Genomic DNA, 13,794 nt, shown 5'->3' on the forward strand with positions numbered 1-13,794 from the left:
AGCCGGCATGGGCTCGACAGGCCGAATGGCCTTCTTCCATGCTGTAACCATTCTTTGATTCTATGATTCTATGTTACATCACATCACACAAATTTTAAATTGTGTTTTAATGAATACGTTTCTGTTGTGTGTGGAGAAAGAGTCAGACTGAACACTGTGAGCTCAAAGTAAAATGTGACCTTAGTGTTTTATTGCAGGTCTCCAGAGTGCCTCTCCAACACAAGCCTTCTTAAATACCTGTGCTCCCAAGGGATTATGGAATCCCTTGGGACTCCAGGGGATGAGCCCTCTGATGGCTGTACAGAGTAAGTACAAGTATTCATATATAACAACATTCCCCACCCTGCCCCAAAGCCAACAATGTAACTTTTTACAATGTGAGTTGATCCGGGGCCCTTCTTGCCCTGGTTGATCATCTCAATGTGAAAACTGGTATTGTTGAATCATTTGTTGGGCCCTTGCTGGGCTGCTGTGCAGCTGATCTTGCTGGACTACCTAGTGTGTTGGGCCCTGCTGGGCTGCTGTGGATGATGGGTTCTGCTTCATGGTCAACCGTGGTGCCGGTTGCCACTGGTGTGTATGTTGGGGGATCAAAAAAGGTAGGATCCAAGGTGGGTTGCTCAGCGTAGTCCGTGAATCTGAGTTTGATTTGGTCCAAGTGTTTCCGGTGAATGAGTCCATTTGAAAGTTTGACCCGAAATACCCTGCTCCCCTCTTTGGCCACGACAGTGCCGGGAAGCCACTTGGGACCTTGTCCATAATTTAATACAAATACAGGATCATTGATTTCAATCTTGCGTGACACATTTGCGCTATCATGGTATGCACATTGTTGAAGCCGTCTGCTCTCTACCTGTTCATGTAGATCAGGGTGAACTGACCTGACCTTTGGATGCTGGTTTAAACGGGGCAGATGTGACATAGAAACATAGAAACATAGAAAATAGATGCAGGAGTAGGCCATTCAATGAGTTAATGGCTGAATATGCAACTTCAGTACCCATTTCCTGCTTTCTCGCCATACCCCTCTTGATCTCCCTAGTAGTAAGGACTACATCTAACTCCTTTTTGAATATATTTAGTGAATTGGCCTCAACAACTTTCTGTGGTAGAGAATTCCACAGGTTCACCACTCTCTGGCTGAAGAAGTTTCTCCTCATCTCTGTCCTAAATGGCTTACCCCTTATCCTTAGACTGTAATCCCTGGTTCTGGACTGCCCCAACATTGGGAACATTCTTCCTGCATCTAACCTGTCCAAACCCTTCAGAATTTTAAACGTTTCTATGAGATCCCCTCTCATTCTTCTGAACTCCAGTGAATACAAGCCCAGTTGATCCAATCTTTCTTGATATGTCAGTCCCGCCATCCCGGGAATCAGTCTGGTGAACCTTTGCTGCAATCCCTCAAGAGCAAAAATGTCCTTCCTCAAGTTAGGAGACCAAAACTGTACACAATACTCCAGGTGTGGCCTCACCAAGATCCTGCACAACTATAGTAACACCTCCCTGCCCCTGTACTCAAATCCCCTCGCTATGTAGGCGAACATGCCATTTGCTTTCTTAACCGTCTGCTGTACCTGCATGCCAACCTTCAATGACTGATGTACCATGACACCCAGGTCTCGTTGCACCTCCCCTTTTCCTGTCACCATTCAGATAATAGTCTGTCTCTCTGTTTTTACCACCAAAGTGGATAACCTCACATTTATCCACATTATACTTCATCTGCCATGCATTTGCCCACTCACCTAACCTATCCAAGTCACTCTGCAGCCTCATAGCATCCTCCTCGCAGCTCACACTGCCACCCAACTTAGTGTCATCCGCAAATTTGGAGATATTACATTTAATCCCCTCGTCTAAATCATTAATGTACAATGTAAGCAGCTGGGGCCCCAGCACAGAACCTTGCGGTACCCCACTAGTCACTGCCTGCCATTCTGAAAAGTACCCATTTACTCCTACTCTTTGCTTCCTGTCTGTCAACCAGTTCTCAATCCACATCAGCACACTACCCCCAATCCCATGTGCTTTAACTTTGCACATTAATCTCTTGTGTGAGACCTTGTCGAAAGCCTTCTGAAAGTCCAAATATACCACATCAACTGGTTCTCCCTTGTCCACTTTACTGGAAACATCTTCAAAAAATTCCAGAAGATTTGTCAAGCATGATTTCCCTTTCACAAATCCATGCTGACTTGGACCTATCATGTCACCTCTTTCCAAATGCGCTGCTATGATATCCTTAATAATTGATTCCATCATTTTACCCACTACCGATGTCAGGCTGACCGGTCTATAATTCCCTGTTTTCTCTCTCCCTCCTTTTTTAAAAAGTGGGGTTACATTGGCTACCCTCCACTCCATAGGAACTGATCCAGAGTCTATGAAATGTTGGAAAATGACTGTCAATGCATCCGCTATTTCAAAGACCACCTCCTTAAGTACTCTGGGATGCAGTCCATCAGGCCCTGGGGATTTATCGGCCTTCAATCCCATGAATTTCTCCAACACAATTTCCCGACTAATAAGGATTTCCCTCAGTTCCTCCTTCTTACTAGACCCTCTGACCTCTTTTATATCCGGCAGGTTGTTTGTGTCCTCCTTTGTGAATACTGAACCAAAGTACTTGTTCAATTGGTCTGCCATTTCTTTGTTCCCCGTTATGACTTCCCCTGATTCTGACTGCAGGGGACCTACGTTTGTCTTTACTAACCATTTTCTCTTTACATACCTATAGAAGCTTTTGCAGTCTGTCTTAATGTTCCCTGCAAGCTTCCTCTCGGACTCTATTTTCCCTGCTCTAATCAAACTCTTTGTCCTCCTCTGCTGAGTTCTAAATTTCTCCCAGTCCCCGGGTTCACTGCTATTTCTGGCCAATTTGTATGCCACTTCCTTGGCTTTAATACTATCCCTGATTTCCCTTGATAGCCACGGTTGAGCCACCTTCCCTTTTTAATTTTTATGCCAGACAGGGATGTACAATTGTTGTAGTTCATCCATGCGGCCTCTAAATGTCTGCCATTACCCATCCACAGTCAACCCATTAGGTATCATTCGCCAATCTATCCTAGCCAATTCACGCCTCATACCTTCAAAGTTACCCTTCTTTAAGTTCTGGACCATGGTCTTTGAATTAACTGTTTCCTTCTCCATCCTAATGTAGAATTCCACCATATTATGGTCACTCTTCCCCAAGGGGCCTCGCACAACGAGATTGCTAATTAATCCTCTCTCATTACACAACACCCAGTCGAAGATGGCCTCCCCTATAGTTGGTTCCTCAACATATTGGTCTAGAAAACCATCCCTTATGCACTCCAGGAAATCCTCCTCCACTATATTGCTTCCAGTTTGGTTAGCCCAATCTATGTGCATATTAAAGTCACCCATGATAACTGCTGCACCGTTATTGCATGCACCCCTAATTTCCTGTTTGATGCCCTCCCCAACATCACTACTACTGTTTGGAGGTCTGTACACAACTCCCACTAACGTTTTTTGCCCTTTGGTATTCTGCAGCTCCACCCATATAGATTCCACATCATCCAAGCTAATGTCTTTCCTAACTATTGCATTAATCTCCTCTTTAACCAGCAATGCTACCCCACCTCCTTTTCCTTTTATTCTATCCTTCCTGAATGTTGAATACCCATGGATGTTGAGTTCCCAGCCCAGATCATCCTGGAGCCACGTCTCTGTAATCCCAATCACATCATATCTGTTAACATCTATTTGCACAGTTAATTCATCCACCTTATTAAGGATACTCCTTGCATTATGACATAAAGCCTTCAGGCTTGTTTTTTTAACACCCTTTGTCCTTTTAGAATTATGATGTAGTGTGGCCCTTTTTTGTTTCTTGCCTTTGTTCACTCGGCCTTCCACTATTGCTTCTTACCTTTCTACCATCTGTTTCTGACTCCATATTACTTCGCCCTATCTCGCTGCATAGGTTCCCATCCCCATGCCATATTAGTTTAAACACTCCCGAACTGCATTAGCAAATGTTACCCCTAGGACATCAGTTCCAGTCCTGCCCAAGTGCAGACCATCCCTTTTGTACAGGTCCCACTTTCCCCAGAGCTGGTTCCAATGTCCCAGGAATTTGAATCACTCCCTCTTGCACCACTGCTCAAGCCATGTATTTATTCTCACTATTCTGCTCCCTCTACTCTAATTAGCACGTGGTACTGGTAGTAATCCAGAGATTACTACCTTTGAGGTCCTAGCTCCCTAAATTCAGCTTGTAGGACCTCTTCCCGCTTCTTACCTATATCGTTGGTACCTACATGTACCACGACAACTGACATGTTTGATCTCGTTACGGTTTGTGAAATCTTTGAACTCAGCACTGATAAAACATGACCCGTTGTCACTCACCAGGACATCGGGTAGGCCGTGTGTGGCAAACTTGGCCCGCAGGCTTTCAGTAGTGGCAGCAGACATGCTAGCCGACATTCAATCCACTTGGAGTACGCGTCTACAACCACAAGGAACATTTTACCCATGAACGGGCCTGCATAGTCGATGTGTACCCTAGACCACGGTTTGGGGGGCCAAGACCATAAACTTAGCGGCGCCTCCCTGGGTAAATTGCTTAACTGCGAGCATGTATTACATCTGTGAACGCAGGACTCTAAATCCGCATCGATACTGGGCCACCACACGTGAGATCTAGCTATCGCTTTCATCATTATGATGCCTAGGTGGGTACTGTGGAAGTCATTGATGAAGATGTCTCTACCCTTCTTGGGGACCACTACTCGATTGCCCCACAGAAGGCAGTCTACCTGTATAGACATTTCATCTTTGCGCCGCTGGAATGGCTTTATCTCTTCTTGCATTTCCACTGGGACACTGGACCAGCTCCCGTGAAGCACACAGCTTTTGACTACAGATAATAAGGGGTCCTGGCTTGTCCAGGTTTTGATCTGCCAGGTAGTGACAGGTGATTGCTCACTCTCAAATGCTTCCATAACCATGGCTAGATCTGCGGGCTGCGCCATTTCCACCCCCGTGGTGGGCAATGGCAACCTACTGAGAGCATCGGTGCAGTTTTCTGTGCCTGGCCTGTGGCGGATGGCGTAGTTGTATGTGGACAATGTGATCGCCCATCTCTGGTTGCGGGCCAATGCGTTGGTATTTATCCCTTTACTCTTGGAGAACAGGGATATAAGTGGCTTATGGTCAGTTTCCAATACGAATTTTAACCCAAACAGGTATTGATGCATTTTCTTTGCCCCATCGACACTCGCTAACACTTCTTTGTCAATCATGCTGTAGCCTTAGACAGACTCCTGGATGCATAAGCAACCAGTTGCAGTTTCCCAAAATCATTAGTTTGTTGCAATACACACTCGATGCCATATGACGATGCATCACATGCTAGTACAGTGAAGAAGGCAAATGGTATGTTGGCCTTCATAGCTAGGGGATTCAAGTATAAGAGCAGGGAGGTCTTACTGCAGTTGTACAGGGCCTTGGTGAAGCCTCACCTGGAATATTGTGATCAGTTTTGGTCTCCTAATCTGAGGAAGGACATTCTTGCTATTGAGGGAATGCAGCGAAGGTTCACCAGACTGATTCCCGGGATGCCAGGACTGACATATGAGGAGAGACTGGATCGACTGGGCCTGTATTCACTGGAGTTCAGAAGGATGAGAGGAGATCCCATAGAAACATATAAAATTGTGACGGGACTGGACAGGTTAGATGCAGGAAGAATGTTCCCGATGTTGGGGAAGTCCAGAACCAGGGGACATTGTCTAAGAATAAGGGGTAAGCCATTTAGGACTGAGATGAGGAGAAACTTCTTCACTCAGAGAGATGTTAACCTGTGGAATTCCCTACCGCAGAGAGTTGTTGATGCTAGTTCATTGGATATATTCAAGAGGGAGATAGATATGGCCCTTACGGCCAAAAGGATCAAGGAGTATGGAGAGAAAGCAGAAAAGGGGTACTGAGGTGAATGATCAACCATAATCCTATTGAATGGTGGTGCCAGCTCGAAGGGCCGAATGGCCTACTCCTGCCCCTATTTTCTATGTTTCTATGTTTGTAAGTACCAAACGCTTACATGGATCATACAACACAAGCAATTTGATTGAGCATAACAATATTCTCGCTTTTACAAAGGCATTTTCTTGGCTTTTGCCCCAAACCCATTCACCCCTTTTCGTAGCAAGACATGTACTGGTTCTAGCAGGGTGTTGAGACCCGGTAAGAAGTTACCAAAGTAGTTCAGGAGTCCCAGAAATGACCGCAGCTCTGTGGCCTCGGTGCGTTCTCGATTGCCTCCGTCTTCACATTGGTGGGCCTGATGTCATCCGCCGCAATCCTCCTTCCCAGGAACTCCACTTCAGGTGCCGGAAAAGGCACTTCGAGCATTTTAACCTGAGCCCCACACGGTTGAGTCGACTAAGAACCTTCTGAAGGTTCTGCAGATGCTCGGCTGTGTTCCGACCTGTGACCAAGATGTTGTCCTGGAAGACCACGGTGTGCGGGACCAACTTCAGTAAGCTTTCCCTGTTTCTCTGGAATATCGCCGCTGCTAATCGGATTCCAAACGGGCATCTGTTATAAACAAAAAGACCTTTGTGCGTGTTGATGCTGGTGAGGGCCTTCGATGATTCCTACAGTTCCTGCGTCATGTAGGCTGAAGTCAGATCCAGCTTCGTGAACGGCTTTCCTCTCGCTAGCGTTGCAAAGAGGTCGTCGGCCTTTGGTAGTGGGTATTGGTCCTGCAGGGAGAAATGATTGATAGTTACTTTGTAATCGCCATAGATTCTGATGGTGTCGTCTCCCTTAAGGACTGGGACAATAGGACTGGCCCACTCGTTGAACTCGATCAGGGTAATGATGCCCTCTCTTTGCAGCCGGTCTAGCTTGATCTCTACCCTTTCTCTCATCATGTACCGTACTGCTCTCGCCTTGTGATGGATGGTTCACACCCCCAGAATTAGGTGGATCTGCACTATTGTTCCTTGGAATTCCCCGATGTCTGGTTCGAACAGCGAAGGAAATTTGTTTAAGACCTGGGCACATGAAGTGTCGTCAGCGGATGATAGCGCTCGGACGTTGTCCCAGTTCCAGTGTATCTTTCCCAGCCAGCTCCTGCCGAGCAGCGTAAGACCATCGCCCAGTACCACCCAGAGTGGTAGCTTGTGCACCGCTCCATTATAGGGACCTTTACGGTAGCACTGCCAATTACAGGAATCAGTTCTTTCGTGTAAGTTCTTAGTTTTGTGCGAACTGGAGTTAAGACTGGCCTTGAGGCCTTGTTGCACCATAACCTTTCGGAAGTCTTTTTGCCCATGATGGACTGGCTTGTGCCCGTGTCCAGCTCCATTGGCACCAGGAGTCCATTTAGTTCAACATTCAGCATTATCGGGAGACAATTCATGGTGAATGTGTGTACCCCATGTACCTCTGCCTCCTCGATCTGAGGCTCTGGTTCATCGTGATCCTCCGTGGATCTGACCTCCTCTGCATCATGATGGTTTGCAGGTTTAACAGGCTTTTCAGCTCGCCTGCACGCTCATTGGAGGTGTCCCATTGTTCCACAGCCCTTGCAAACGTACTCTTTGAATCGGCATGAATGGAAACAATGATCACCCCCGCAGCACCAACAAGGTGTTCATGGCCTTGCAATCATTACCCTTGATGGTGGACTCTGAGATATCTGCGGACATGTAGCTGCAGGTATGTGTGACCTGCCCTGTATGTTATGATTCAAAAACAACATCACTTTGTTCACAGTACTTGTAGCAGCGTTTGTGTGCTGAAAGATTTGCTTCGTATTGTCACTGGTGGCAATGAACGTGTGGGCTTTCACTATGGACTTACTCAAGGTTGGGGTCTCTGCAGTCAAAAGTTTGTGACGTATGGTTTCGTGGCCAATGCCAAGTAAGAAAAAGTCTCTGAGCATGTGCTCCAAATGTCCTTCAAATTCGCAATGTCCTGCAAGGCGTCTTAGCTCAGCGACATAACTTGCCACTTCCTGGCCTTCAGAACTTTTGCAGGTGTAGAATCGGTACCTCGCCATCAGAACGCTTTCCTTCGGGTTCAAATGCTCTCGGACCAGTGTGCACAAATTGTAGTATGATTTCTCCGTGTGTTGCGCTGGAGTGAGCAGATTCGTCATGAGGCCATATGTTGGTGCCCCACAGGCGGTGAGGAGGATTGCTCTTCATTTGGCAACGCTCTCTTTCCCATCTAGCTCATTGGCCTCAAATTATTGGTCGAGTCGCTCCACAAAAGTTTCCCAATCATCTCCTTCCGAGAATTTCTCGAGGATGCCCACTGTTCTCTGCATCTTTGGGTTCGCTATCTGTATCTCATCGCCAGTTATTGTGTATGGAGCAAGAGTCAGACTGAACACTGTGAGCTCAAAGTAAAGTGTGACCGTAGTCTTTTATTGCTGGTCTCCAGAGTGCCCCTCCAACCTGTGAAGCCTCCTTAAATACCTGTGCTCCCAAGGGATTATGAGATCCCTTGGGACTCCAGGGAATGAGCCCTCTGATGGCTGTACAGAGTAAATACAAGTATACATATATAACAGTTTCAATTTGTGGTTAGCTCTTCAAATTAATTTTTGAAAAAGAAGCAGGTTCAAAGACATCTGTGAAAGAACTTGATTATACCTTAAAATGATAAAAAGTATTTCAATTGTCAATCTATTTGACTGAGTATACTTTAAGACTACGCTTTCATAGAATTATACAGCACAGAAGGAGAGCATTCAGCCCATTGTGCCTGTAACAGCTCTTTGAAAAAGTTATCCAATTAATCCCACTCCCCTGCTCTTTCCCCATAGCTGTGTAAAATTCCTTTTCATGTATTTATCCAATTTCCATTTGAAAGTTGCTGCAGAATCTGCTTCCACCATGCTCTCAGGCAGTGGATTCCAGATCATAACAACTTGCTACCTAAAATTCACTTAGTTCTTTTGTCAATTAGTTTAAGTCTGTGACATTTGCTTACCGACCCTCCTGCCAGTGGGATAACAATTATCAACAACAATTAGGCAATGACAGCAAAATGGCCAAACATTGCCTTGGTATTTAATGGGGAAATTAACAAGGTGGTCAAGACATTAGAAGAAGAGATCAAAAAAGATATGATGACATTTAATAAAGAAAGGGGAGAGATAATTGATAAACTACTCAAAGTTAGAGAGGTTAAAATGCCTGGTCTGGATGGATTGCGTTATGTCCTTGGATGCTCTGATAATGACTCCACGAGGCAATGTTTGTACTTGAACTGTAGTGATCTTAGTCCTTTATTGATACCTCCAGAATGAGAAACATAGAAACATAGAAAATAGGTGCAGGAGTAGGCCATTCGACCCTTCGAGCCAGCACCACCATTCAATAAGATCATGGCTGATCATCACCTCAGTACCCCTTTCCTGCTTTCTCTCCAGACCTCTTGATCCCTTTAGCCATAAGCGCCATATCTAACTCCATCTTGAATATATCCAACGAACTGGCATCAACAACTCTCTGCGGCAGAGAATTCCACAGGTCAACAACTCTCTGAGTGACGAAGTTTCTCCTCATCTCAGCCCTAAATGGCTTACCCCTTATCCATAGACTGTGCTCCCTGGTTCTGGACTTCCCAACATCAGGAACATTCTTCCTGCATCTAACCTGTCCAGTCCCGTCAGTATTTTATATGGTTCTATGAGATCCCCTCTCATTCTTCTAAACTCCAATGTATAAAGGCCCAGTCGATCTCGTCTCTCCTCATATGCCAGTCCTGCCATCCCGGGAATCAGTCTGGTGAACCTTCGCTGCACTCCCTCAATAGCAAGAACGTCCTTCCTCAGAGTAGGAGAGCAAAACTGAACACAATATTCCAGGTGAGACCTCAACAAGGCCCTGTACAACTGCAGGAAGACATCACTGCACCTACACTCAAATCCCCTAGCTATGAAGGCCAACATGCCATTTGCCTTCCTCACCGCTTGCTGTACCTGCATGCCAACTTTCAACGATTGATGTACCATGACACCTAGCTCTCGTTACACCTCCCCTTTTCCTAATCTGCCGCCATTCAGATAATATTCTGCCTTCGTGTTTTAGCCGCCAAAGTGGATAACCTCACATTTATCCACATTATACTGCATCTGCCATGCATTTGCCCACTCACCTAACCTATCCAAGTCACCGTGCAGCCTCTCAGCATCCTTCTCGCAGCTCACACCACAACCCAGCTTAATGTCATCTGCAAACTTGGAGATATTACACTCAATTCCTTCATCAAAATCATAGATGTATATTGTAAATAGCTGAGGTCCCAGCACTGAGCCCTGTGGCACCCCACTAGTCACAGCCTACCATTCTGAAAAGTCCCGTTTATCCCGACTCTCTGCTTCCTGTCTTCCAACCAGTTCTCTATTCACATCAATACATTACCCCCAATACCATGTGCTTTGATTTTGCACACCAATCTCTTTTGTGGGACCTTGTCAAAAGCCTTTTGAAAGTCCAAAGACACCACATCCACTGGTTCTCCCTTGTCCACTCTACTAGTTACATCCTCAAAAAATTCAAGAAGATTTGTCAAGCATGATTTCCCTTTCATAAATCCATGCTGACTTGGACCGATCCTGTCACTGATCTCCAAATGTGCTGTTATTTCATTTTTAATAATTGATTCCAACAGTTTCCCCACCACTGATTTCAGGCTAACCGGTCTATAATTCCCCGTTTTCTCTCTTTCTCCTTTCTTAAAAAGTGGTGTTACATTAGCTACCCTCCAGTCCATAGGAACTGATCCAGAGTCGATAGACTGTTGGAAAATGATCACCAATGCATCCACGATTTCTAGGGCCCCTTCATTAAGTACTCTGGGATGCAGACTATCAGGTCCTGGGGATTTATCAGCCTTCAATCCCATCAATTTCCCTAACACAATTTTCTGACTAATAAAGACTTTCTTCAGTTCCTCCTTCTCGCTAGACCCTCTGTCCCCTAGTTTTTCTGGAAGGTTATTTGTGTCTTCCTTCCTGAAGACAGAACCAAAGTATTTGTTCATTTGGTCTGCCATTTCTTTGTTCCCATTATAAATTCACCTGATTCTGACTGCAAGGGAACTATGTTTATATTCACTAATCTTTTTCTCTTCACATATCTATAGAAGCTTTTGCAGTCAGTTTTTATGTTTGCAGCAAGCTTCCTCTCATACTCTATTTCCCCCTCTTAATTAAACCCTTTGACCTCCTCTGCTGAATTCTAAGTTTCTCCCAGTCCTCAGGTTTGCTGCTTTTTCTGGCCAATTTATATGCCTCTTCCTTGGATTTAACACTATCCTTAATTTACCTTGTTAGCCACGGTTGAGCCACCTTCCCCATTTTATTTTTACTCCAGACCGGGATGTACAATTGTTGAAGTTCATCCATGTGATCCTTAAATGTTTGCCATTGCCTATCCACCGTCAACCCTTTAAGTATCATTCGCCAGTATATTCTAGCCAATTCACGTCTCATACCATCAAAGTTACCTTTCCCTAAGTTCAGGACCCGAGTCTCTGAATTAACTGTGTCACTCTCCATCTTAATAAAGAATTCTACCTTATTATGGTCACTCTTTCCCAAGGGGCCTCGCACAACAAGATTGCTAATTAGTCCTTTCTCATTACACATCACCCAGTCTAGGATGTCCAGCCCTCTAGTTGGTTCCTCGACATATTGGTCTAGAAAACCATCCCTAATGCACTCCAGGAAATCCTCCTCCACCGTATTGCGACCAGTTTGGTTAGCCCAATCTATATGTAGATTAAAGTCGCCCATGATAACTGCTGTACCCTTATTGCACGCACCCCTAATTTCTTGCTTGATGCGGTCCCCAACCTCACTACTACTGTTTGGTGGTCTGTACACAACTCCCACTAGTGTTTTCTGCCCTTTGATATTCCGCAGCTCTACCCATACAGATTCCACATTATCCATACTAATGTCCTTCCTTACCATTGCGTTAATTTCCTCTTTAATCAGCAACGCTACCCCACCTCCTTTTCCTTTCTGTCTATCTTTCCTGAATGTTGAATACCCCTGGATGTTGAGTTCCCAGCCTTGGGCACCCTGGAGCCATGTCGCCGTAATGACAATTGTATCATATTCGTTAATAGCTGCCTGCACAGTTAATTCATCCACCTTATTATGAATACTCCTCGCATTGAGGCACAGAGCCTTCAGGCTTGACTTTTTAACACATTTTGCCCCTTGGGTTTCTCTTCCCTCCACTTTTACTTTTCTTCTTTCTATCTTTTGCTTCTGCCCCATTCTACTTCACTCTGTCTCCCTGCATAGGTTCCCATCCTCCTGCGATATTTGTTTAACCCCTCTCCAACAGCACTAGCAAACACCCGCCCTAGGACATTGGTTGCAGTCCTGCCCAGGTGCAGACCATTCGGTTTCTGCTGGTCCCACCTCCCCTAGAACCGGTTCCAGTGTCCCAGGAATTTGAATCCCTACCTCTTGCACCATTCCTCAAGTCTCGTATTCATCTTAGCTATCCTGTAATTCCTACTCTGACTAGCACGTGGCACTGGTAGCAATCCTGAGGTTACTACCTTTGAGGTCCTACTTGTCATGTATGCAACCATCATGCAATGGTAATCTTCATGTAACTGTAACCTTCATGCAACTCCTGTACACTGTACTTATACCATGGAAATGCACACCCTGACCACAGGGGGAGAACTTGTGGGAGACACTCCTCACCTGGGAATTCCAGGTATAAAAGCGGAGGTCCCACCCAGGGTTAGCACTCCTTGGTCCTGGGAATAAAGGTCACTGTGTCTGCAATACATGCCTCATGTGAATTTGCAATAAGGTGCGGGGACACCACATTTGGTGACGAGAAACGGAAATCACCGAACCACGCGGATGGCCAGCGGTAGCACAGAGGAACGTTACTTTGTGGGTGAGGACTGGGACGACTTCATGAAAAGACTCCAGCAGAGCTTTGTCACAAAGGACTGGCTAGGAGCGATAGCGGCTAACAAGCGGAGGCCGCATCTACTGACCAGCTGCGGACCACAGACGTATGCGCTGATGAAAGACTTACTCGCACCCCAAAAGCCAGCGGACAAGTCCTTTGAAGTGCTCAGCCAGCTGATCCGTGAGCATCTCAAGCTGGCGAGTAGTGTACACATGGCCCGGCACCGGTTCTACACACACCGGCGTCGGGAGGGCCAAAACATCTCGGACTTCGTTGCGGACCTGCGGCGCTTGGCCAGTCTCTGTAAGTTCACAGATGCCTGCAGGGGGGAGATGTTAAGGGATTTCTTCATTGAGGGCATTAATCATGCCGGGATTTTCAGGAAGCTCATAAAGACCAAGGACTTGACTTTAGAAAGGGCGGTATTGATAGATCAGACCTTCATGGCAGGGGAAGAGGACACCAAGCTAATTTATGCACGCAGCCCTGGTCCCAACGTGGCTATGGACCAGGGAATTACCATGGTCAATGCGGCTCAGGACCCCACAGGCAGGCAAGGGCATTTCGAAACCGCCCAGGCAGCAACAGACTCTAGGATGGGCCCGCAACAGGGACAATGTAAAGGGGATCGGCAATTCACGCCATCACGAGGAACAATGCGTCCTACGATGGGACCATTAACACCCACGATCAGTGTGCTTAGAAATAACCAAATGGGCAATCAGAGAGGAATGCCTGGTAACAGTCCCTTTGTTAACAACAATCTCAGCTCATGCTGGAGGTGAGGGGGTAAACATACTGTGAAAAGCTGCAGGTTTCAGCAATATCCCTGTAGGATTTGTAA

Source organism: Pristiophorus japonicus, chromosome 3, assembly GCF_044704955.1.
Source record: "Pristiophorus japonicus isolate sPriJap1 chromosome 3, sPriJap1.hap1, whole genome shotgun sequence".
Taxonomy (NCBI): domain Eukaryota; kingdom Metazoa; phylum Chordata; class Chondrichthyes; family Pristiophoridae; genus Pristiophorus; species Pristiophorus japonicus.